The 26,293-nt window shown below is 44.6% G+C and overlaps 1 long non-coding RNA gene across 1 annotated transcript; it reads left to right on the top strand.

Moving 5' to 3' along the window:
• Positions 1 to 3,674: 3,674 nt before the first annotated feature.
• LOC147234481 (uncharacterized) lies at positions 3,675 to 18,631 on the top strand. Its single transcript, XR_015106015.1, has 3 exons — positions 3,675 to 10,256; positions 17,288 to 17,361; positions 18,510 to 18,631. It is a non-coding gene; the product is annotated as an uncharacterized LOC147234481 (long non-coding RNA).
• Positions 18,632 to 26,293: the final 7,662 nt, after the last annotated feature.

Here is a 26,293-nt window from a genome sequence, read left to right on the forward strand (position 1 = left end):
GGTACCGCAGCACATTTATTCTTTATTCTATGTTCTTTATCCTTATAATCCAAATGTGAGAAGAGCTTGCCGTGCCCATGCGATCAGACTGCGATGCGTTACTGGTTATTACCATGTTATTACAACTATTATAACATTATTATCCATGCTTTTTTTTTTCTTCTTGTGTGTGTCCGTGTTACCGTGGCGTTGCGAGCGTGTTGAACATGCAGTCGCGACGTTTGCGGACTTCTCAAGCTGCATTTGTGTGTGTGTGTGTGCGTGTGTGTGTGTGTGTTAGTAGGAAATTCTTGTATTTTTGTGTTTTGGAATGCGTTTACCCCTGGGAGGCGAACGGGAGAGGGAGATGGGAGGGGGGTAGTTGCAGCGCAACTGACCTGTTGAGATGTCTCGGCTTTCTAAGAAATGTGTGTGTGTGTGTGCGCGCGTCCATCCGCGCGTCTTGCGGAGATGATCCGGCATCACGCCGCCGGTTCCGGCAGATATCGCGACAGGCTTTGCTTCAGTCGTGTCGTTCCGCGATATGAAGCGTCTCTATCGCGTTTTTAAAAACGTTGAGTTTGCCTTTCCAACAGGGGGCACTTGTGACACGTGGAGTAGAACTACATGTTGATACGCCGGGTTGTTAATGTACGGTGTCGGAATATTTCTGGACGATAAGTTTCCTTTGTTTGTTTTTTTTTGTTTGTTTTCCACAATTCCTCGCTTTGATCGAAATGAAAAATATATTGAAGCAGTAAATTGTTCATTTTAGGATATGACACCTCTCTGCAAAACATATCTCGCACTAAAATACCATCTTCATGTTTACCCCATTTTTTTTTCAAATTACACAGATTGATCACATTTGAATTAAAAGAAAAAAAAAAATTAAAATTTACACCTCTGCGTTATTATTCAGATTTATGTTCTCTACGATGGTGTGTTTTTGCAGCCAAAATTCCCCTCTTCATGCCACGAGCGAATGAATACATCCGTACAAATCTTTACAGGCTTTTTTCAGCAGACTGGCTGCCATTCCCATGGCGATATATGGTCAGTTACTGCCAACACGCCGAATAACTTAATCTGGATTTTATGCTACAAAATCACGCCATGTGTCAATAGCAGTCCGGGAACAGCAGATATAAATGAAAAAAAAAAAAAAGAATCGACAGCATGTCATGCAGCGTATTCCAAACTTGGACTCGGAGCTTGGATTTACTTTTTAAACGGACAGACCGGGGGTTAGGATCCCGGCAGGGCTGTTGGACGGAGAACAGTGTTTCTGGAACGCCGTCGCAGACTTAGAGGGAGAAGGACTGCTAAAAGCTCGCCCACACACAAATGTGAGATATTCTAATGAGCAATCTGGCCCTTCTGAATATTATTCCTCGTCGCAGCACAGACACCATGCAAAGTGTGACAGTGTGCGAGTTGGTCAGCCTCTCGTAATAAACCGTTTCCCTGATAGAAATGTGATACACTTGACATGGATGGGAGTAGATGATAGGATACACACACACACACACACACACACACAGACACTCACAGGCGCCCCTTTCCCCTCCACCTGTTTTTACACGACCAAAGCTCCATGTGAGGCACACTAGTGTCAGCGATGTTCCCACAACGCTGCTGAAGAATGATCACTATTACTCCCTAGTTAAAAAAAAGTGGTGTAAAAAAAATGAAACAAAAAAGAAAAGATTGAAACCGAGATGTCTGTCAATAGGCTTTTTCAATTTAATATTTATCTAAATCTACTGTCCCCCCCCATTTTAACATGACCCCCACAATTGTGACTTGACTAAAACTCCCCTGTTCTCATTATCCATAACATTTTAGCATGGACCAAAAAAAAAAAAAAGAAAGATAGAAATCCAATTGCATGATTCAAACACACACACACACACACATAAAGACACAGGGAGCATGTGAGCGCGGCGTTGTGCCCACACACTCCCACGTGTTTTTCCCTGCCCCGCTCCGTTCAGATGTGAGGCACATGACATCATTAGAGAGGTGCTCTAAAATCAGCGTGGGTACGTGCGTGTGGGTAGGCAGTGCACGTCCATGTGTGTGTGTTTGGTTTATGTTTTTGTTTCTGTGTGGGTGAGGGGAATGAAAGCCAAAGCTCCAGAGCTGTAGGCCTGTGCTGTCTGTCTGTATGTAAGGGTGTGTGTATATGTGTGTGTGCGTGTGTGTGTGAGCGTGCGCGCCTTGCCTAAGGCTCTGGTCCTGGGCTGGGCCGCCTCCCACGCTGGGGTACAGCCGGGGCTGAGTGGGAGGGAGGAGTGGGCCGGGGCTGTGAGTCAGCCTGCTGCAGCCCCCTTAGACAACAACCGCCGAAGAAAGTAAAACACAGATTCCCCTTTGGGTTGAGGTTGGAGGCAAACGGTTAGGAAGAAGCAGACGAGAGGAGCAGGAAATGCCTTCCCGTCTGATGGATCAAGGGGAAAATGGCAGCGGAGGCGCTGAGGATGATGGATGCTTCAACTTGTTAGCATCGGATGATTGTTTATCGGCGCACCTTCCCGGTATTTCGGGGTATATACGCTGCTCAAAAAAATAAAGGGAACACTTAAAAAACACATCCTAGATCTAAATGAATGAAATGTTCTTATGAAATACTTTGCTCTTTACACAGTTGAATGTGCTGACAACAAAAATCACACAAAAATGATCAATGGAAATCAATTGTATCAACCCATGGAGGTCTGGATTAGGAATCACACTCAAAATTAAAGTGTAAAAACAAACTCCAGGCTGATCCAACTTTGATGTAATGTCCTCAAAACAAGTCAAAATGAATATGCGTTGCTTCCTGAGTGGACACTATGATTTCACAGAAGTGTGATTGACTTGGAGTTACATTGTGTTGTTCAAGTGTTCCCTTTATTTTTTTGAGCAGTATATTATATATCATCTGCAAAGAATCGGACCCCACGCTCTTTCTCACTCCGTCCCCCCTCCTGAAGAAGAAGCGGAGAAAAACAGAACCGCCACCCCCGACCCCCCCGCCGTACATCCATCTAATCTCCTGTGAATGGCGCGCTCGCATTCCGCGCTCGCAGACGAGCAGCGGCCGTCACCCGCGACCGAGCCTCCGTCGACAAGCATTCGTGTGATTTATCGAGCGATTCATCTAACTCTAATTTTCCCAACGCCCTGTGCCAATTTGCGATGACGTCCGCGGGGTCTCTTTCCTATCAAAAAAAAAAAAAAAGGTTCACATATATTTCTTTTTTTTCCTTCATCCGTAATTTCCGATGCATCGTAAAACACCGCCTTCTCTCCGCCGATTGTGAAAATTCACAATCCGTCTGTTATTCTGCAGCGTCACGTTTAAACCCCCGTTTTGTTTCCAGCTGTAACGCCACAGCACAAGTTTTTTTTAAGTAGGTGTTTGTCGGAGAGTAAGCATGTTGACTGATGACACTGAAAACAACATTGTGACAGAAACATACTATTCCTAAATTTTCACGGCTCTTGCCGTAATTCTAGTACCGCGTCCTCCTCGATGAAAAGTCGGCAATCGCAGCGTGCTAAAAAAGAATCCCGATAGATTTAGAACTTAAAAAAAAAAAAAACACAGATAAGATCCCTCTGAATTTGTTTTCCACATGCTTTTTATTAGGTTTTGTTTAGTCTGAGGAAGTTTCATGCATTCTTTTCCGTGCCAGTACGAGGAGCAAACAACACCGCGTGCATCTCATGGCCTGAGTTATAGCCGCCGCGCTCGTCCGTGTCTCAAAACAGAACCTCACATTTGGGTTTTAAAAGCCAAGGTGGGGGTTCTAAATCCCCTAAATATGTCTCTGTTGTGTCTGCTGCCGCTGCAACCTCACATCGGGATTCCTTTCCCGATTCTTTGTCCCACCTCATTGCTTGCAGGTTCTAGAAATTCGGGATATCGTATAATGAGCTCTATAGCTTTTATCAGCGGGTACGTCGGGTAACGACAGTCGGAGGAGTCGACAAAGCTAATGGAATTAGCGTATCTCTTCGCCGCAGATTTTAGTGAAGCGCCGGGAAAACCGACATTTTTTCATGACGGCATCAGGCCCTAAAATTAAGTCTCACACCTTGAGGTATTTAATCATATTATCTCATTTCAAACAAAGTTCCTTTGAAGGAATTCAGGCTCTGAGCTACAATGACCTGTGAGCTCAGCGGCCGCTGACGTTCCAGGGTTGTGCCGTTCGCCGTGATAATGGAAGGTGGTTCTCCAGGAAACCTGCAGGGAGTCCACCAGTCTGGGACGCGAGGTCTGGAGCCAAGGGGACCGGCCCAGGGCGTGGAACGGTGGCGGATGAAGTTGTGGGAAATGGTGAAGGATATCACTGGCGTGTGGAAGTGAGACGGAGGTGGGACGGGTGAAAGAAAGGCAGGCGAGGAGCGGAGCGGGGCGGGGTGGCGGCGGGCGTTGGGGTGGGGTGGTGGGGTGGTGGGGGGCGGACAGGGAAGTGAAAGCAGGAAACTCTGGTCCGAGCGACTGGGGGAGAGTGGAATGTTTCACAAGAAGAGCTCTCCGCCCTGTAGCGTCAGGATAAGGGCGCCGTGGGTGTTGCTGCTCAGACTGCCACCAGGCTGTAAGGGAGCCCATGTGTGACACAGTCATCCTCAAACAAACGCATCTTATTACACACACACATGCACACATTCTCCGCGCAGCGTGACCCCTCACCGCCTTGGCAGAGCTCGCAGCTCTTATATTCCTGGCTGAGCGGGTCAGCCAGCCAGCGGCGCAGTCGCTGCCTTCACACAGCCCACGTTGTGCGGGTTATGTACAGGAGAGAGAGCGAGCGTCTCGAACTGTAGCTGTTTTTTTTTTTTTTTTTTTCTCCGACACCTACCGAGGGAAGAGGAAGAGGAAACGGAGGACAGGAGGGGGATGACAGGGTCGAGCGCAACGCCGGCGGGTTCCTTCCAAGGAGTCACGTTGTCGTCATGCAATCTGTAACAACCCACACGTACAATCAATGCCTCCATACATTAGCGCCATTAATCACACAATGATGTCATAGGAATCTTTTTTAAGCTCAAGGGAGCATTTTTATCTCATCCTGCTCACAATAACTATAGTTTTGACCGTCAAAACAGAAAGTAAATATTATGTATTTCCTTGTCAGTATACTTGTATCCGCGATTACATTTTTTGGAGAATTATCGCGTCGTGTCGATTGCACAGGGCATTAGTGACATCTGAGTCAGCTAATGATGAAATAATATAATAAAGTAAAATAATAATAAAAAAATGATAAAAAATAATAAAAAATTATATAAATAATGATAATAAAGTTATATAAGTAATATTCAGGCAAACTCTCATCATTTTCATTTTCATTACCACACGCCACATAAAATCTTTTATTTATATTACTTAAAAAATTAAGGGAAATGTTTGGGAAAACATGAAGATTTCAGTTGACATAAAAATGGGATTATTTTTAAATAGCGTCGATGTTCCTATGGTGTCGCGTCACAATAGATGTGTGTGTGCGCAGGATGTAATTAGAGACACTTGTTTAACTAATGGAAAATTCAAGCATCACAAGCGAAGCTGCTTGGGATGTTTCTCGCTTATAGATTTTTGTCTGTCACCTAAGCTGCTCAGGTATTCCTGTATGTCATCAGAAGTTCACGGTTATCACAGGGTAATAAACACACACACACACACACACACACACACACGCAGGCAGGTGGCAAAGTGGAGCACAGTGACAGAGCTATGTCGTGCAGTCATGCCTCCCCAGCGTGACCATGACATCACAGTTGTATCTGTGCGCTCATTCCCAACACTCTGGCCTAATATAGTCAGCAAAGATCAGCGGTTGTCTACACACACACACACACACACGCACATGCAAGTTTATCAATCAGATGTAATGATTGGAGATATAATTAGGCATGTGTGTCGTAGATGACGCCTATTGAAGGTACATGAATGACTCAGCATTATACAACATTATAATGGGATTGCATTTATAACTAAGTCCATGACATGAGGTAGTTTAGGTAGTTTGCTTCCTATTTTCACCTGCAAGTTTCCCAATTTTAACTTTAACCAAAGCCAGCACTAACTAAACTGCTGCTATGCTGCACATAATCCCATTTGCAGATATGCTGCTACAAGAGTCGAGATAATACGAGTCAAATTTAAATCCGAGAAAGGGAGAAAATCTCTTAATTAAATGGGTTTCTTGATTCGAAGAAATGCTAACGCTGAAATCTCTCTTCCCAATGCAAACAAGGCTCACCAGAAAACCCAACGTCGCACCCTCGTCCCGCGCAGGTAGAGAGACGCTGCAGGCAAACGCGCATCCTTCTTAAAAATGTCAACCATAAGCCTTTACCGCTTTTCCGATTGGTGTTTTGCCTGTTGCTGGAGAGATGATAATCATAATTCTTCTCCTATCACATATGAAGAAAAATGTCCTGGCATATATACACTGCTCAAAACAATTAAAGGAACACTTAAATAGCTCATCCTAGATCTGAATGAATGAAATAATCTTGTCAAATACTTTGTTCTTTCCATAGTTGAATGTGTTGACAACAAAATCACACTAAACTGATCAATGGAAATCAAATGTTCAGTCAAATGTTCAGTTCCATAGACAACTGCTCTACCTCATGCGCTAACTGTTCCCTTTATTTGTTTGAGCAGTATATATACTGTATATATAGAGATAGATACATGCATATATAAATCCAGTCAAATCCAGTCGTGATGTGATTGTCTTCAGACCAATCAGAGCTCTCAAAAAACGGTACGCCTGATGGCTGTTGTCCATTACAGGAAGTTTTGGAAATGATGCAGTGTATCGTGGAATGGAAATCGGTTGAAAGAAAAAGATTCGGGCCAGTTAAGCTAAATAGCTGTTATTGTGTAAGACCATTTAGATATCGATCATCACTGCTCAGGATGTGAATTTTATTTTTTCATTTCCCCTGCAACCATGTTCTTTTGACATGGAAAAACTACATTTAGAGAAGGCAATAAGAATGCATCAGCCAGAAAGTATCAGCTGAAATGAGAATTTTAAACCTCAAATTTTTGCATTGTCCTTCCCTCCCTGACTCTTCCTCTCTCCTCCCCCGCTGGCCCTCATGCTGTTTGACTTTTCTGACTTTATCTGCCCGGCTCTAGTTTATCTCATCTCTGTCAGCCGGCGAATTGACTCGAGAGTCGACCCAGTGAAATTCCGAGGCTACTTGGCCGCCTGAGTTCACACCTTTTTTATCCACAGGAATCTCAGGAATCCCCAGCTTCCTCTCTGCTGTAATATCCATTTTGTGTGTGTGTGTGTGTGTGTGTGTGTGTGTGTGTGTGTGTGTGTGTGTAGAAACTTGAAGGAAATGCTCCAGCCCGTGATGTACGTGTGATGAAATTGCCCCCCGCCCTTGTATCTGTATGGGAGTAGTCGGTGCTCAATTTTGTACCCACAAAGCATCAGAGTAGTATTCTGATAATGCAAAATCTACAGTTAATTTGAAACACATTATTTAAAACAAACTTAGCTGGAGATCTTTTTCATGTCAAAATTCATTTTCTTTAAAAAAAAAAAAAGGTAAGTAAGCTCCAACTGCCTGGAAAAACAAAAATTGCAACTGATGCTGATGTGAAAGTACTTGACCAAAGGAAAAAAAAAAATCTCTTGCTTCACAAGACGATTAATGTGTGTTATTTTTAACCATACAAGAGAGGTGGAAATGGTGTCAGTAGACGGGGGGGACAATACTTTACTGTATATAAATGCTGTGGGTTCAGGCCGCCGTCTGGAGCCTCTTTCTAACCTGAGTCATCCGGCGTTCGAGTCTTGCCTGCCTGCTCCCGGAGCTCCACATCACCCGTACGACACAATGAAAAACACACAGAAAAGCCCATTCAGCAGGGCTGACACGCGACAGGCTGTGATTCACCCACGCCCACTCACTCCGCCCTCGCTCACAACGCCCGTGGAGCCGGAGGCGGTCGCCTCGGCCGCGGACGGTCGAGAAAAAAGCCGTGCGGAGCGGCCTTTCTGGAGCTCTCTGTCAGGTTCATTCACGGTTGAGACAAAATTTGCAGATCTCAGAGCCGTCGCTTCTCAAAATGCGATTTCTCGGTCGGCTTCTCCCTTTTACAAAGCATCACAAGAGGGCGTCGGCTTAATTGTGAATTTACGACATTCATGTCGAGACTGCGATAACACTTTTAAAGAGTTCGCAAGATTTTTTTTTTTTTTTAAATTCCATATCCGTGTACTCATGGCGGTTTGGCTGGAAGAGGGCGTCCTCAGGGTGGAGCGGAAGGCGTGTGTCAATGTATATGGGTCAAATAATATTTAACCTAACAAGCTTCATGACTCATAAGTTATTTAAAAGTTATGAATGGAGCATGACAAAGGCGGTTCTGCAGAATAATGTGCGTGTGTGTAACAGGAGTACAGCATGGGTGCAGCAAAGCTTTGATGAGTCACATGGCCTTCAGTGAGTAACATACCAACTATGCAATTCCTGAAGTTTGAGACTCCCGTTAAAGAAACCCCAACCCAGCAGCGCCCCGATCCCCAGGAGGGAGGAGGGAAGGGTGGAGCAGGCCGGTACTATTGATAGGTGTGGTCGGCGGCGATGGTGGTGACGAAAAGAAGTGGAGTAAAATAGCAGGATGTAGGTGAGAACCGGCATCCAGAAAAGGACACTCAGTTGGGTGTGTGTGTGTGTGGGGGGGGGTGGGGGGGGGGGGTGGGTGACGAAATCGGAACGAGGGCGTCCTCGGGTCATTATCGGAGGCAGGGAATGCCGCGACGTCGCGGGGTCGCGGTATGTTAATAATCCCCAATGTATTACACGTTATCTCAGCTTGTCGTCAAGTTTGACCCGTAAGCGTCACGGTTTCACTGGAATAGGTCTATAAATGCAGTCGCTTCGGTCCCGGCGGACGCCCGTCTCTTCCCTCGATTCCGTGCATTTGTCCGAACATGAATAATCCTTTCATCGCGTAATTTACCCGAGATAAAGCGCAGCAGCGCCGAGGTCTGTTGAGCCACTCGGATGAGATGCTCATGTGTTATTTGTTTATGTGGTTGAAGTGCTGCCACTGAGGCTGGAAGTCATAAAGACCCCTGCACTGTGACCACTGTGTGTTTTCTGCGTCTATCAATGTGTGTGTGTGTGTGTGTGTGTGTGTGTGTGTGTGTGTGTGTTGGGGGGCACTGCTTCTCCTTCAGGTCTCTTTCTACAGACGATCCAGCTCTCTGGAAGGGGAGTTTCCTGCTTTTGAAGACTCCCTGCAAATACATGCACGCACACACACACTCACACACACACACACAAAATAAAGAGAGAGAGAGAGAGAGAGAGAGAGATTCCGAGGCAACCCTTCCTTCTCCCCCTCTGCCTTCCCTCCTCTTTTTTTTTTCTGAATGAATGTCCTTTCTCTAACCTCAATCGCGAGCTGTGTAACAGGACACTCCCCTCTGCAGCAATAGGCTCGGCCCTTTTTACAGCTGCATTATAAGAGAAAGCAGCCTGTCCTGACTGTGTGTAAGAGAGTAAGTTAGAGGCTGAGGAACGGTGAAGGGTGAGAGAAAAGAGAGAGGGAGAGAAAGGGGGGAAGGACAGAGAGAGAGAGAGAGAGAGAGAGAGAGAGAGGAGGAGAGCTGCTGTGAAACATGTGATAGCGCAACTTTGGCGGGGCTTATAGGGAGTTTAACGGCTGTAGTGTCTCTAGGGCTCTGGGAAAGCACCTTTTGCCCAGAGGAAGCCTCACACTCTGTGTGTGTGTGTGCGTGTGTGTGTGTGTGTGTGTGTGTGTGTGTGTGTGTGTGCATGTGCCTATGTATTGCTGCTGCTGTCACTTTAAGCCTGTTACTGATTACACTCCGAAGAATGCAACAAGGGGGGAGAAGAAAAAAAAAAAAAAAAGACAGGGAAAGAGATGGGGAGACATATAAGAAGGAAATCTTTTAGTAGCAGAGCTCCGGCAACTTCTCCTGTGACTCCCTGAAACAGCCGTGGACAGTGACGTGGGTGAAACCTTCTTACCCAATAGGGTTTCTCAGTCGCTCTCTCTCTCTCTCTTTTTCCCGCTGATGGACCGAGCAAACTTAAAGTTACAGGGGAACCCGGAATCCTACTCGAAGCAGGGACTGAGCAAAAGGACACCCAGGAATGGAGAGGAACTTAAAAAAAAAAAAAAAAAGATAAACTTGTTTGGGAAGAGGTTTGGGAGGTAAGGGGTTCCCTCGTTCCATACGCGCCAGGAGGAAACACTTTCACCCAGACGGGTAAGTGAAAAAAAAAAAAAAATTCAAGAAAAAGGAAAAAAGTTGGGAGAGCAGACTGCTGTTGATGGATATCATATGTTACAAGTTAAGGTTGAGAAACTGCTCCCAGATCTTTAATAGGCCGAGCGGCTGTCAGAACTCCGAGGAAGAACAGGAGGCTCCGATATTGACCAAATCTGAGAAGAACGGGGTGTGAAAACTCCACACCGCGCGACTTACGGTCTTTGTTTTTTTTAATTTTTCGGTTTGTTTGTTTTTTTCTCCAAAGCCGGCCGACAAGCGGGGGTCGGTCATTTGTCTTGCGGGGAGTGTTACCTTACGGAGCGCTCGCGTTTCAGAAGAGCTGATTCACCGTCGGGTCGAGTTGTCTGTCTGGCCGTGGCTCGGCGAACGAGGCCCCGCGTTACTGTACGTTTTGTCAGTGTGGAAAATCTAGTAATAACACCATCTCGACCTTTTCTGAGCTGCGTCATGTGATCAAAAAAAAAAACTGATCTTGTTGACGAATAGAGAATTTCTTTTGTCGGGAGCCACCTCTCCCTCCGCTGTTTCAGTCGCGTCGACCACCACCCATTCATTTGACACAGTTTGCACGGTGCGCTCATTCTGCTTAGCTGCAGAGGGTATGAATGAAGCGTATGGGTGGGGGCGGGAGGAGGGCGATACAATATCATACAGCCAGAGACAGCCCAGTGTGGCCGCTTTATGAATGGACGTGCACGGCATCCGATGTGATTGGCTGCGCCGAGCGTGACGCCGGACGCATGCAGAGCTGGGATTTGATGTTTGGAGACCTCCGGTCCTTTATGTCTCTCGGCGTTTCCACCTTTTTTTTTTTTTTTTTGTTTAAAGCACTGCTGCGTTTAGAAACGTATGGCTGTGCACAGGCGTGTGTGTGTGTTTTGGATGCATGTGTGTGTCAGTTATGCACTGAGAGTTTGTTTTAGGGGGGTTCTTTGAATCTGCGCTAGCATTTCTGGGTTGCATGTGTTTGTGCAAGGGGGTTTAGTGACAAGCTAGGGTGTGTGTGTGTGGGTGTTTGTTTCAAAACCATGTTTTTTTGTTTTTTTTTTCTTAAGCAGTGGCTCTCTGCCCAACTGCTGTTCTTGAAATTATCTCTCTCTCTGACTGTTCCCAGCTATAATTACAGTTATTCACATGTCAAGTAATAAGGCGGCAGGTCTCCAGCATTAATATGTTATATTAGTCACAACTTTCTCCTGTGTTTTTATTAAACATGCGCAATTTTTTGGCAGTGCGTGTCTTGGGCGGTGTGTGTGCGTGTGTGTGTGTGCGAGTGAAATTGAAAATCAGCTAATTGCAACTTTCAGAAAACTTGCTGCCCAAACGTTACATTTCCTCACATTGACAGCATGTGAGAGCGTTTCATAACCGCACGCTACAAATTCAGACGACGGGCTGCCAAAAGTGAAAGTGAAAAGATTCTAGCGCTTTTGTTCGTTGTAATGCCACTTTTAGGTGAAAACTTGTTTCCGATTTTAATCGCAGAAATGCATTTTCACGCAAATTTTTAAGCCCAGCTCTCAACCGAAGGTCCGGTTCGGCCAACGGGTATCTTATGTGCTCGCAGAATAACAATTTGTGATGCTATGTTGCTAAAATGAGTTCATGACTGTTTCCTGTGAGTCACTTCTGTGGCTGCTTCTTGTTTCTCACTTGTCCTCCAATTAATAGAAGTCTGAAAGAGTCAGTGTGCCTTGTCTTGTCAGTGTGTGTCTGCATTGTGTTGCATTTCCAAAATTCTTTGCATGTCATGTCAAATGTAAGAAAATGTTTGTGCCTTTTTTTTGAGTGATCCGAAGCTATAGCAGGGGTCTCAGACTCGCGGCCCGCGGGCCAATTGTGGCCCTCGGGACAATATTTTGTGGCCCTTCCTGCCTGAAACGTCAGGGAAAAAATGAAAAAGGAACTTTTCAATGTGCTTTTTTGCTTCAAAATCTGAAAACAATGATTTTTTTTTTTTTTGATGAAAGAACGTCTGGTGACATTGTTAAAATGATCTTTTCGATTCTAATTCCTATAAAAAACACAAAAACGTGAGCAAAAAAAAAAAAAAAATGGGCAAGATTAAAAAAGATCGATTTAATAACCAGAATAACCACCATTAGCCTTGTAAACATGTCCTCTTATACATGCTAACAATCCATTTTCTAGTGGCAAATTTTCCCACAGTGCCAAGAATTTCTCTTTTAATTCAACAATATTTTTAGGGTATAATTTCATCAATTCTTTGTTAATATTCATTTTTAATATTGATTCGTCATGTATTTTTCTAGAGGAGCAGTTCATTCCATATAAAGATTTTTAGCATTTACCTGTTTACCTCCTTTACACTAAAACAAAGGAAACATTTGGACTTAGTGTTACTTGTTGTTAATGATTTTACTGATTTTACCCCTTGACATCAAATCAGCTAAAGTGTTGAGGTGTGATGTTTGCCAAGGCGATCAAATGAAGGATGTATTACAAAATCCAGTAATATATATTGCAACCCCGACACACAAGAGGGGGCGTCTGATCTTTCCCTTTGCCTGAACTTACATGTTGTTACTTAAAAAAGGTAAAAAGTAAACCTTTAAGTTTGTAGGTTTTGCACCGGCAGGGATAAAATAGGGCTTCCCAGGTTTCGCACACATACTCGAATTGACAGTGCTCTTTATTCATTTTCAATTTTCAATATATCGAGAGCGTGGGAACCTCGTATAGTTTCCAATAAAATTACGAGAGGACTTATCATGCGGCAAACACCGCTGTTGGAATGTCAGCACCCGTCAGTGTGACCACCGCACTGGACAGCAGCACGTGCACGCACCTCTGGAACCACAGCAAATGAATTTACAACCAATATATAAGATCAGTCCGAATGATATTACTTTACAATACATGGAGGTGCCGGCTGAAAATCACTTTATTGGAACGGGAGGATCTTTCGGGTAATGTTTCTGGAGTGCACGTGTGATATGGGGGTAATTGCTGGCCGGATGCTTCTCTGCAATTCCCGGGGCGGAGAGATGATCTTGAGATCCTCCCTCCTCCTTATCGTTGTCTGCACGACACAAACCTGCCCAGTCCTACTTGGCGGGAATCGGTGCTGCCTCCAAAAAAAGTTTCCGTGCAAATACACGTGAGGAGTAAAATTGAATTAAAATGTGCAGGAGAGCCATTAAGCGCGTTTTCTTTCAATCCTTGCTTTTATATTCAAATACAAGGCTAATATATTTTCTGTAAGAAAGGCGACCTCTCCGGTCGATGGCTAATTTTGATAGTTGAGAAAAAAGAAATTATTTCTGGAATTTTCAGAAAAAATCAAAATAAGAGCAGAACTGTCCCCAAACTTGAAAAATAGACTTGTGACATTATAAATAAAGTGCACAGTGAAACTCAAGGCTGTACTTTAGAACTTTTTTTTTTTCTTTCTCTTCCTCTTGCACACTGTGCTCTGAAATGTCACGAGGACAGGGCGCGCAGCTGCAGCACCTGTCTGCTGGAAAACTCTGACCTTTCAAACAATAGTCAGTTGCTTTTGTTTCAACTCTTTGTTGTCACTTCTCAAGAAAAGCCATCGCCTCCGAGAAAGCGGGAAGGAGCAGGAAGCGTCGAGAAACGACCGCCTTGCCGCCATTAAATGTCCCCGTCAGCTCGCCTCGACTGGTGCCATCATACGCAGCCTCCATCTCATGAAGGCCTACGTAATAACAGGCGAATGATGCAGGCCAGTCAATGATGCGGAGGCATAAAAACCGAGCCGTTTGGGCTGTAATTCACCAGCGGCGAGGTTTAGCTTTAAAACCGCATTCTTTGTTTTAGGAGAAACACACACACGCGGATTGGTATCAGGAGGTAACACGTCGTGACATACCATTCTTACCTCGACTGTAAGGAAGCGGTGTAACTAAAACTGGACCGAGAGGCACAAGAACGCATTAAACTATCACTTGACTCGTTCCTTTTCTCTTCCCCGCGATGCCTTTTGCATGACTCGTCTTTGTTTACACAGCAACAAGTCATTCGCACAAGTCTGTCATTCACAGTAAGATTTGCGGAGTTAAGAGAGCTTAGCGGCATAACTGAGACGTCACAGGGCATGTGTGTGTGAAAGCAGAACAGAAGAAGGCCATTCGTGTGTGTGTGTGGATGTGTGTTTTGTGTTGTGTACTCAGGAACGCTCGTTCCAACGATGTACGAAACACACACGCACACACACACACACACACACACACAAATACACACCTGGCCTGTTTCTTCCTTTGCTCATATATGGGCAAAGCTTCCCCTACCTGGGCCCCAGACTGAATTCCAATAAGTGGCAGTTATGTGTGTGTGTGTGTGTGTGTGTGTGTGCGCGCGCGTGCGTGTTTGTGAGTGTGCGTTCAGACGACGACAAGGTTATAGAGACGGATCCACGTCATGGAAAACCGGGATCAATGGGCAAGCCTCAGAGAGCTGCGTTTTTAAGGTGTTCCTTTTGTTTTGCAAAGGTAATCAGTTAACACAGTGACTCAGCCTGAAAGACGATTCAAAAATGGCAGCGGTGAAAAAAAAACATCCAGAAGAGACCGGGGGTTGCCGAACCAGGGGGAGAATCCCCCCCTCCCCCCCCCATTTGAATCTGTAAATTATCATGTGTATTCAATGATCAAATGAATAAACCAGGATTTTAGTACAACCGGCAACAAACACCATGGCGTTTGCACATCTGGGTTCATGGACCTTCTTCTAACCAAGTTATCAGGACCTACATTTATCAATAAGTGTGTTAGCATTCAGGGTGGAGTCGGCCACGTTAGAGTTCTCTGGATTACGGCGCAGCGGCGTTTACTAGCAGGACACCTTTGGTTCCTCCGTTCCTCTTCTTCTTTGCGTATATTTCTATTTTTCCCTGTTCTGCTTCCTTTCTTTTCTCTCTGCGCGTTTGCCAGGCCTTCATAAAGCAGCTTAAGGAAGGAGTTAGCTTTTCTTGTTCGACTTGCCAGCACTTTCCCATCAGTCCAGCCCCCTGGAAGGGCCCGCAGACACCCTTCTCCCGGCCCGAGACCGGGGTACGAGGCATATGTTCGAGGTTGGGGCTCCCTCTGGAGAGACTTTGGCTCTAAAAATCCAGGCCTGGATTCAGTCTTCGTGTTGACCGGCCGCGTGAGCCACCCGGCACCACCAGAAAGGAGCCATTTGGGATCGGTTTACAGTTTCATCTCCCGGGTTTATAATAAGAATCAAAAGTGAGAGGGCAAAAGAAAAAAAAAAAAAGTTTGGGAGAGGGAGAAAAGAAAAAAGGGGAGGGGAAAAAAAAGTCTGTCTGGCAAAGGCCGTCCGTTGGATAGCGAGCGAATATTCGGGGATAGGGAATGGCTTTGGAACAGGAACAGAGGTGGCAATGAAGGCTGAGCTTCCATAAGCCGCGTCTCCGCTGAATACCAGCTATTGGCTTCCCCTCTTTGGTTGGACGCTTTCGCTCACAACCAATCAGACTCTCGGGCTGGGGTCTAATTGAATCAGAGGACCTGAGAACTGATATCTGATTGGCTGCCAGCCTTGTGGAATGACTATTTAATTGGTGGCAAGTGAGCGGCGCATTTTGGACTCGCAGAGAAAGCGGCTCGCTCTCTTTTCTCAATCGGAGTCACCGAACTTATCGCTGACTTGTCAACCAAACAAAGCTCGTCAAATTAACTTGGCCGGAATATTGTCTCCGGCCCGATTCTTTCGAGCCCCCACATGGCGCTGGTGTCGGGTTTTAATACGGCTCATTGCTTTTAGTTTTTACTCGGCAGTTGTGTTCGCCTCATTGTTTTTTTGTTTTTTTTTTCACTGTTAAAATGTTGTTGGAGGCGCAAACAAGCTTTAAGCCGGAGCAGTCGGGGTCTTAAAGATGAAGTGAAGCACAAACTGTGCACACACACACACACACACATGCACTCAAAGAGCGAAAGGGAATGCATCCACGCCCAACTCACACATCCTACACACCCACCCATGCACACACGCCGACACACAAGCTGCACGCACACAACCGGCGAACCAATGTTGCTCGCTAAAATGCAACCAAACAAATACACACATGCATAGTTGTACAGCGATCACCCCCTACTTTGAGGCCAAGGCAGTAATGATTCAGTTCCTCTTTGCTTCCCCCGGAATGTGTGTGTGTGTGTGTGTGTGTGTGTACTCACGTGCTGTCTATGAGTGTAGGAGTCGGTGTATATTTGCTGCATATGTGTGCACAGTTGTCACTTTATGAATGTGTTTTGAGGGTATGTGTGTGTGAATGTGGATGTGGTCAGGCCCAGTCATCTTCCAGGCAGCTAAAAGGAAACCCACATCAACTGCCATATACCACACTCTAGGAATAGATTTGCCCAGTGCAGGCAGGAATGGAATGGCACGCCTGGCCTCACCCCTCCTCACACTGCCTCCGCCGTCCTCAGGCCTCTTAGCGCTCACCCCTCCATCTCCCTCCATTTCTAGCCCTTCACCGATAACATTTACAACGCGAGACGTTCGCTCCCGCCCCAGTTTCCCGAAGACACTCTGGTTTTTCTTCTTAAGCAACTGCAATTTCCCGAAGGCTGTGTCGTGCGAGGTGTCGAGCTTCTGTCCGTCATGTGAGGCTTTTCACTTCCCCTCCCCTGTTCGGCTTCGACCTCATCCCGCTCACTTGTCGCTCAGACAAACATGGAAGTTCCACGGCGGCGGAAAAAAAAAAAAAAATCACTCGGCTTTTATGTACATATGTCGTCTCTGAGCAGCGGCGTTTCCAAAGCGTGGAAAAAGACAGAGATAAAACCCAGATGACTTTATCGCTCTTATCTACCATCCTGTAAACTTACACGGCCTCACTTTGACCACGTTGATATCACACTCGCAGTTTTAGTTGAACTGAGGACTTTTGTTTTAAGCAACTTAACACCATGTATCACACATTTTATGCCCGTGTCATATATTTCCTGTACATCTCTGACCATCTGATTTCCAGTGGTAGCTGAGTGCCTTTCATATATGTTGTATTTTTTCAGGTCAGCGGAATACATTCAGCTTTTTCCAGATATGCCGTCAGAAAATCATCCGTCGAAGGCCACGTCCAAGAAAGGTGAAAAACTTTTTTTTAAAAATCAGATATATATAATCAGATATACTTCTCAGAGATCTTCACTTCTTACTTCCTGCTCTTCCTCTCTAGAAACCTTCCAGCATAGAAGGTTTTTCTTTGAATAAATATGATCTGTTGGGCTCGTCAGCGCGACAAACCCTCACGCCTTCTAGTATGAAGCCTGAAGGAACCGTAAAACCTTTCGAAGGTGAAATTTTCGAAGTTCCTCGGCAATCCGAGACAAAGGAGACGGACCCCTTTAGGTCGATGTCGCTCGATGTTCGCATATCGCACATCTCGCTCTAACTGGTCCAGAATAAAACACGGTAAAACGGGGAAAAACTCGGGAAGCAAGAGGCGTCGCTCGGATGTTGAGCAAAATGGCAGCAGGACGTGCACGAAATTGACATTGTTCTAAACCAGCGAGCCGAACTATTTTATTTCCAGTTTACTTATTTAAATGGCGGGACGCACACCGGCAACCCCACCAGGGTGCGGAGAAATTTTTTTCCTCTCACGCAGACCCAGTTAACCCTCCCGGCTGCGTATCTCAAGTTCTCCTATTTGATGCTGATGTTGGTCGTAGCGCGACTTTGCGCTCAGAGAAAGGAAAGAAAGATCCTTAATGGCTGGAATGACTGGAGGGAGGAGGAAAAGGGGGATAAGGGAGAAGCCAGCACATTTTCCTTAATAAAATAAAATTGGAGTCAAATGACCATCAGCTGGTCACAGTATGTTTGATCAATAAGGTCACGAGGCTTCAGGTATGCGGGGCTGGACTTGCAACCACGAGGGGTTGGAGGGGGTCGGAGGGGGTCATCCACGCTCTCCTCGCTTCTCCTCTCCTCCTGTTTTATTAAGATTGGGTCAGTGCTCCCATTGTGTGTCAGTGTTGGAGCCGGCATGGCGGTGGCCGCTGCCTGTTGTGCCTCAGGGCTAATGGGAAAGAATGACAGGAATCTGCAACTGATAATGCCACGCTCGGAGATGTTCGTCAGCAGATAATCTCCCATATCCTTCCCCTCCCTCTGGCTCCTCCGTCTCTCCTGCTTGACTTCCCCTTCTTGGTTCGCCATCACCTTAAGTGCCCCTATTCTCTCTTTTTTTTTTCCCAATGAGCGGCTGACCTGTTGCTTCTGTCTCCTCAGAGATTTGCATCCGCATCAACAAATGGCCGCCCACCTAGGCGCGCACCGCGACAACCCCGCCGCCCCCTCTGCTCCCCCCCGGCTGCCGTCGGTTGCTCAGTAGGCAGTGTAGATCCTGTTTAGCAATCAGCAGCTACATCTGGCTACTGGGTCTCCGACAGCTCTGCCTACTTCCAAGTTGGGCACGCCGTTCCGCACCCATTGGCCGCCGGTGCATTCCGACCCTCCGATTGGCTCCGACGTCAGGGGGGCTCCATCCTGTGACCCTGCAGACAGGATGTTCTCTGTGTCACAACTCCACAAGGGGCCCTTGTCAAGCCTTTTTGTGTTTTTTTTTTTTTTCGTTTTTTTTTTTTTTTTTCACCCCTTCCTCTTCCACCATACTTAACATTTAATTCTCTGTGTCTCTGTCACTCTCCCCTGTGACACGCTCTGTAAGGTGCTCTTTGTATTAAATACCCACATGTCTGAGTTTTTTTTTAAAAAAAAGAAACCTGGACTTTGAAAGCAAAAGAAGATGTGTCTTTGCTTTGTCCTGAACCTGGCATACAATGTAGATTTCTGTGTGGTTCAAATCTACAGCTACATTGTCTGCTGGGTTTCTGGCTAGCAATATAAGCAACCGTCATTTAAGTGGTGAGTATTGTATCGGGCCTTGGATCGCTTTGACGATTTCAATAAAAAGACAACGTGGCATGTAAATGATTCCGAGTGCCGTTATTTGTCCGGTTGTATAACGGATCAGAAAGGAGAGGAAAATCGTGAATCTGCAAAATCAGATTGGCTGCAGGGTTGCCTCTGTGCCCCAGGATTTAACCCCAAGCAAGATGCCAGGAATATTCTAGTAGCTCAGCACAAAGCTGGGCTGTTGTCTGTCAGGAGGTTGTCAGACTGCCTCCTTATTAGTAGCACAGCACTGTCTTCCCTGTAGCCACACACACACACACACACACACAAACGTGGATGTCGCACGTTCCCAACCCCCCCCCCGCCACACACACACACACACACACACACACACACACACACACACACACACACACACACACACACACATAAAGGCCTGTGGATTCACCTAAGTCTTCCATCAAAATGTTTTTCTTTGAATAAATATGATCAGTCAGTAGCCAATCTTTACTAGCATAGTTTTTAATCACTATTTCCTCACGTCCCATTCATCCGCCTCAACTAATGAGTTCAACAACCGGACGGCGTCGGTACAGAATATATCTGCTATCATTCCACTGACGCACATTTGTCCTGTTGGCAGGAATACAGATGACTGAAAACGGATTAAGGTATTTTTAAATATTGAAATATCGAAATAATGAATTGTTTCTCCAAACACTTATCTGAGCTCATGAAGTGAACAAAATACAATCAATCGCATATTGCATATTGCAATATTCTCATGAATAAAGGTGGCGCAACGACTTTGTGAATATGCAATGCCACCGGATAATAAAATAAGAAGCAAAAAATGTATTAGTAGCCTCCATAGGGGGAGGGAAATGTATTATCATGCATTCAGCAGGGATTCAGCAGAGATATCCTGTCAGCCCTGCAGCAGGTAAAAATATAAATGTCCCTGCTCAAGCGAGAAAAACAACCTTCACATGATGAAAACATTGATTTTTTTTTTTCTAATAACATACCTCTATCTTTTTACCGATAGCTGGGGTACATTTTTTTCAAAAAGACGTCATTGTGTCTTAAAACTGTAAACAGGACACGAGTGATGTATCGCCTGCCAGCTTCCTGGAAGGAAGCAACCTGAAAAGGTTGATTTTAGTAAAACGTATTTTTTCAGTTTTAGTCTGTTAGAGACCCGGAGTGTATAGTTCAGACAAATGTCATGACTTCAGGACGTGACGTGACGTGACGTGACGTGACGTGACGTGACGTGACGTGACGTGACGTGACGTGACGTGACGTTTATGTCTTGGCCGATTTGCTAAATTTCAGTTCCCCAATTGTAATACTGTGAAAACACTCCTAAACTCCACCACCTTAAGAAAAATGTATTCATTAATTCATTCATTCATTCATAAATTATCAATACCACTGAAGGCTGAAGAAATATTTCCCAGCCGTCACTGGGCGAACTTGGAGGAAACCGATGTAAACGCAGAGAGAACATACAAATTCCACACCGAAAGCCTCCCTGTGGAAATTGAAAAGGAGACCTTCTTGCTGCGAGGAAGCAGCACAAAAATAAAAATGTGTCGCCATGCCGCCACTTTGACAAAATGGCTGGATAAAATGTAGAACAAACAGCGTTGGATAAAAACAAATGAATGCAGTGATGATTATGAAAGAAGAATATTAAAGATACATTATTGTTTTTTGTGTATTTTGTATTATAAAGCCCATCTGAGGGGATAATCCATCACAAGATGGACTTTGAATCTTTATTCCTAATAAAGTGAACGCATCAAACTAAGAAGCAAGCTGTATCCGCCTATAGTTAAATCTCAGGAGCACAAAAAAAAAACTAAATCTGTTTAATGTACTAAGTGACAGGAATTTATTACTTTTGTATTACTTTATTTCTATCTTATAGTATCTGCAGGTTGGCTGGGATTTTTGTATGATATTTTTTTAGAAGAAAAGATGAGGTGGTAAAGTTGGGGAACAAAATAAAGTTTAATAAAGTTGGTACCACTCTGGAAAATGTCCGAGGTGTTTCTGCATGCTTTTTTTTCTAAGGAGAAGAAATACATTAATTTATCGTTTGTTGGAGAAATACAGTGTTTGAAATCTGAGAGATGTTTTTCTCAAATTCTGCAGATGTACCATTAACATTTTCTCCCAACAAAATACACCCACATAGTAACCTGCAAAACAGCAATTATGGCCTTTGGGTTTAATTATAATGAATTTGCATGTATTATGGATTATCTGTACGTCTACAGATGGCTGAGAAGGCAGTCTGAGCAAAGGAGCGCAGGAACACGGCAAATGTTTCAGAGCAGTGTGTGGCCACCGAATGTTATGATGAGAGTGGAAACGCTGTGAATCATGACCTTCGCTGTCGCTCACGGGAGGTTTTGGAGCGACGAGTTAAACAAAGTTCTGCACCATCACCACCGAAACACCAAACCAGGGAATATATTTTGGATGAGAAAGGCTCGTCCCTCGGCTATATCTCAGTGATTTTATAGTATCTGCATCACAGTGCATTGACACCGTTCGAGCAGCCGATGATGCATCGACATCTCCATAGCTTGTATTTCTATCATACCAAACACTGTTTCTTCATGTATGAAGACGCGTTCATCCGTGCTGGTGGTCGCACGTTGCAAACAACTACCGAGGAATAAACTGCGAAATAAAATCCTAAAAAAAATTCCCCAAAATGTCCCAAAAATTTGACTTCAGTCTCATTTGACTACATTCAAATAAATAAAACATTTATCAGAACAAGCTGTTTTTTTCAATGAATCATAACATAATGATTGAAAATGATGTATTCATTCATTCACTCATTACCGAAACTGCAGTCATTGTTACAGTTCATATAGACATACAGTTCACTCTCATTCACACATATACATATACATATACATATACATATACATATACATATACATATACATATACATATACATATACATATATTTATATTTATATTTATATAAAAGGCATATTGAGCACCCCCACTATCCAGGCCTTCCTTAAAATAATTATCTTGCATCATGCGTCATCAGAACTGGCTCATATTAGATATCTAAAGAATGAATGCGGCCAAGTTCAGTCACAAAGCTTCTGTCCGGCAGCCATGAGAATCCAAATAATGCCAACATTTCCTAATGGCTGGGAGTGTGTGGAGGAGCGTGGGAGGTTTATTGTTGCTGCGATAAGCTGTTTATGACGTATACGGTGCGAGGACTGGGTGCACGGTGAGAATGCAAAACAACGAAAAAAAAAAAAAAGCGATCGATGGTAAAAAACGTGAAAAAAAATAGGAGAATGTCGGAGGAAGGGCCATCTGTCTTTTTATATCAGTTTGCTTTTAAGGAGGACAGAAGGTGAAGGTGTTTTTTAAAAGGTGACAGCGAAATGTCATTTTTCACCCTGCTGCTTCGCGGTCACCTCCATCACGTTTGAACAGGTCAAAAGAAGAATTCCACGCTTGATGGGAAACGAGCTTATTCTCTTAGTCACGTCACCAAAAAATTAAATTCTCAGATATGGAAACGCCGGTTGGCCAGGATAGCAGTGAAAAACACTGACGAATGAAGTCACGCCACTGGATCGCGGACCGGGGGGGAACAAAAGACGGGGGGATCTTTATCATTTGCAAAAGAGTCGTGGCAATTAGAACAATGAAACAAGATTTTAAACTCCAACTCTCGGGTCATTGTCAAAAATGACTCAAATGATTCCCTTTTCCTGCCACTCCTTCATACCGGCGCGCTCTCTGACTCATCCCAACTCCCTGCCAGAGCTGTTGAATTGGTGAGGCACTTTTGTCCACTCAGTAATATCAGACCCTGACCCACGGACCCCGGTCTTGGAATCGCGCACAGCTGCATCTAGAGCAAAACCACTCCCCGTATAAGAAGCGGGGCTTTTTGATGAATCTAAAGAATAAATAGAAAAAGAAAAAGTTTGCTTCCTATACGCTTCATCAGCCGCTCCTCCGCCTGTGACTTCTTTTCTCACCTACGTTGTGAAGACAAGGCTATTCATTCAACATTCACACTAACAGCTCGCACTTCTGTTCCTCGCCGTGGCAATCCTCGCCGCTGTCAGTCTCTGTTACCATAGCGACCCCGACACATCACATGTCAAACGAGCAGGAAGACATCTATCAGAAAGATAGCTGCAGCTCGAAGAAAAGAGAGGGAAAGGGACATTTTTATGTTATGTTGCAAGAGGTTTTCAAGTTGAAGCCCAACCCCTCGAAGGTATTTTTAAGACCATTAACTATTAGGACACGTCTCTGTTGGAAATAAAAGAATTGCGTGAGAAAAAGTGGGATCCCACGATAATCCAAATCATCCAAATCAAGCATCCAAATCCAAACTATACCAGACGTCATCAAACACTCGGCCCCGTGCAAAGTAGTGAAACAACGAAGGGAGGATTTTACTTTATAACGCATTAAATAACTGTCCATCCATCCATTGTTTACCATTTAGAGGCGGAATACACCTTGGCCTGATCTCCATAAACAGACAGACAACAATTCATTCTCTCATTCGCACATCTGGCCAATTTTCCCAATTATCTTGGTTTTGGACTTTTGGAGGAAACCCCATGCAAACACGGGGAGAACACGCAAACTCCAAACAGAAAGTTCCCCTGTCGGAATCGAACCAGGGTCCAAACTGCCGTGACACCAAAGTGTTCAATGATGCAGTAAGTTTGAAGTTTTGCAGTAGTGATGCACACTTCTTACCTTGATTCAGGCAGAATATTTACAGACAATAAAAAAAAAAAGCCTTGAGCCGAAAGACTCCCAGTCTTGGCTGAGGTCTCCAGACCCTCTAAACCTCTTCTCCCTGGAACGGGCCACGCCTGCAAGGATGGGCTGAGATCGTGTAAAGAGAACGGTGTTTTGGAGGAGTATCGTTGAGTAAAGGACATGGAAATCCAGAGAAAATTCAGAAAAAACAGACATACATTTACAGTTTAGCTGTAACCCAGTTGTCTGTTATTAGGACAAAACTAAAGAGCTGACGGATTTTGCTCCAAATATGACACCTGCTCACACACTCGGGTCAAAATGTACGTGGAAGTTAAGGTTTAACAGTTTTCTGACACAGTAGAATTTACATTCTCCAATTATCCAATTATGCCAATGTTATGTCATGACGTAATTTAACAATTTTTAAATCCGGACATGGAAAAGGCAATAGTTGTTTATGTTTTTCTGTGTTATGCTAATTGTTATGCTTTGAACTGCAGGACAAATTCCTGTTTTTGGTTGAGGTACACAGTTACGGCACCGTGAGTCAGTGTCGGGTCTAAAATAAAATATTTTGGTGGTTGGTGTGTTCTGACTGAATCACAGTGTGTGAAGAGTTTTGAAGAGGTGAGCAAGAGGAGCATGAGAGCTGCTGTAATGAAGAGTACAAGGAATCAAATTATTCATTCATTCATTCATTCATTCTGTCATTATCTGTACAGCTCATTTTGCTGTTATTGGGCGAAAGTTGGGGTTCACTCTGAAAAATCACAGGCCACATTTAGAACCAACCATTCAGAGACAGAAACAGAATCAGAATACTTTATTGAACTGCAAGGAGTAAATTGTTGCAGCGGCTGCCGCTCAAAGGGTACAGATGAGAAATGTAAGCATAACTGCATATGAAACTCCATATTAAACAATAATAAAGGCATATAAAGTATATACAAGGTATATTCAAGTATATTTACATATATATATATTCTGAGTTATTGCACTACTAGTATATCTTCTTCCCCTTTCGGCTTTTCCCTTCAGCACACCACAGCAATTCAGCCTTCTCCATCTGACCCTATTCTCTGTATCCTCCTGTCTCACACCAACTACCTTCATATCCTCTCTCACTACGTCCATAAATCTTCTCTTTGGTCTTCCACGAGACCTGCTGTCTGGCAGCTCCAATTCCAGCATCCGTCTACCAATATATTCACTATCCCTCCTCTGTACATGGCCGAACCATCTCAGTGTGGCTTCTCTGACCTTCTCTCCAAAACATCTAAAATGTTTTGTTCCTCTGATAGACTCATTCCTGATCCAATTCATCCTCGTCTCTCCCAAAGAGAACCTCATCCTCTTCATCTCTGCAACCTCTAGCTCTGCCTCCTATCTTTTTGTGATTTTGACTGTTTCTATGCCATACAGCATCGCTGGTCTCAACACTGTCTTGTACACCATTCCTTTCATTCTTGCTGATAGTCTTCTATCGCATAGTGCCCCTGTCACTTTTCTCCCCCCAGTCCAACCTGCTTGAACCCGTTTCTTGACCTCTTTTCCACACTCTCCATTGCTCTGGACTGTTGACCCTAAGTACTTGAAGTCCTCCAACTTCTCGATCTCCACTCCCTGTAGCCTCACTGTTCCACCTGGGTTCCACTCATTCACACAAATTTATTCTGTTTTTGCTATGATTAACCTTCCTTCCTCTCCTAACCAGCGCATACCTCCACCTCTCAAGATTTTCCTCAACCTGTTCCCTGCTCTCACTGCAGATCACAATGTCATCTGCAAACATCATGGTCCATGGAGATTCCTGACTAACCTTATCTGCCTGTCCATCACCACTGAAACAAGAAGGAGCTCAAAGCTGATCCCTGATAAAGCCTCACCTCGACCTTGAACTTCTCTGTTACACCCACAGCACACCACACCACTGTCTCACAGCTGGCATACAAGTCCTGCACCAGTCTAACATACATCTCTTTGCACCCTGTCATATGCTTTTTCTTGGTCTACAAAAGTGCTATGCAGCTCCCTCTGACCTTCTCTCTACTTTTCTATTAGCATTCTCAAAGCAAATACTGGATCTGTGGTACTCTGTCTAGGCATGAAGCCACACTGGTGTTCACAAATGCTGACTTCTACTCTCAGTCTAGTTTCCACTATTCTTTCCCATAACTGTATGGCTCATCAACTTTATTCCACTATAGTTACCGCAATTCTGCACATCCCCCTTATTCTCAAAACGGCCATCACACTTCGTCTCCATTCTTCAGGCATCTTCTCACTCTTGAAGATCCCGTTAAATAATCTAGCACGAAACTCTACCGCTGCAACTCGGAGACACTTCCATACCTCCACTGGTATATCA

The sequence above is a fragment of the Fistularia commersonii genome, chromosome 4 (assembly GCF_037954325.1).
Source record: "Fistularia commersonii isolate RoL2024-O1a breed Wild chromosome 4, RoL_Fcom_v1.0, whole genome shotgun sequence".
Taxonomy (NCBI): Eukaryota; Metazoa; Chordata; class Actinopteri; order Syngnathiformes; family Fistulariidae; genus Fistularia; species Fistularia commersonii.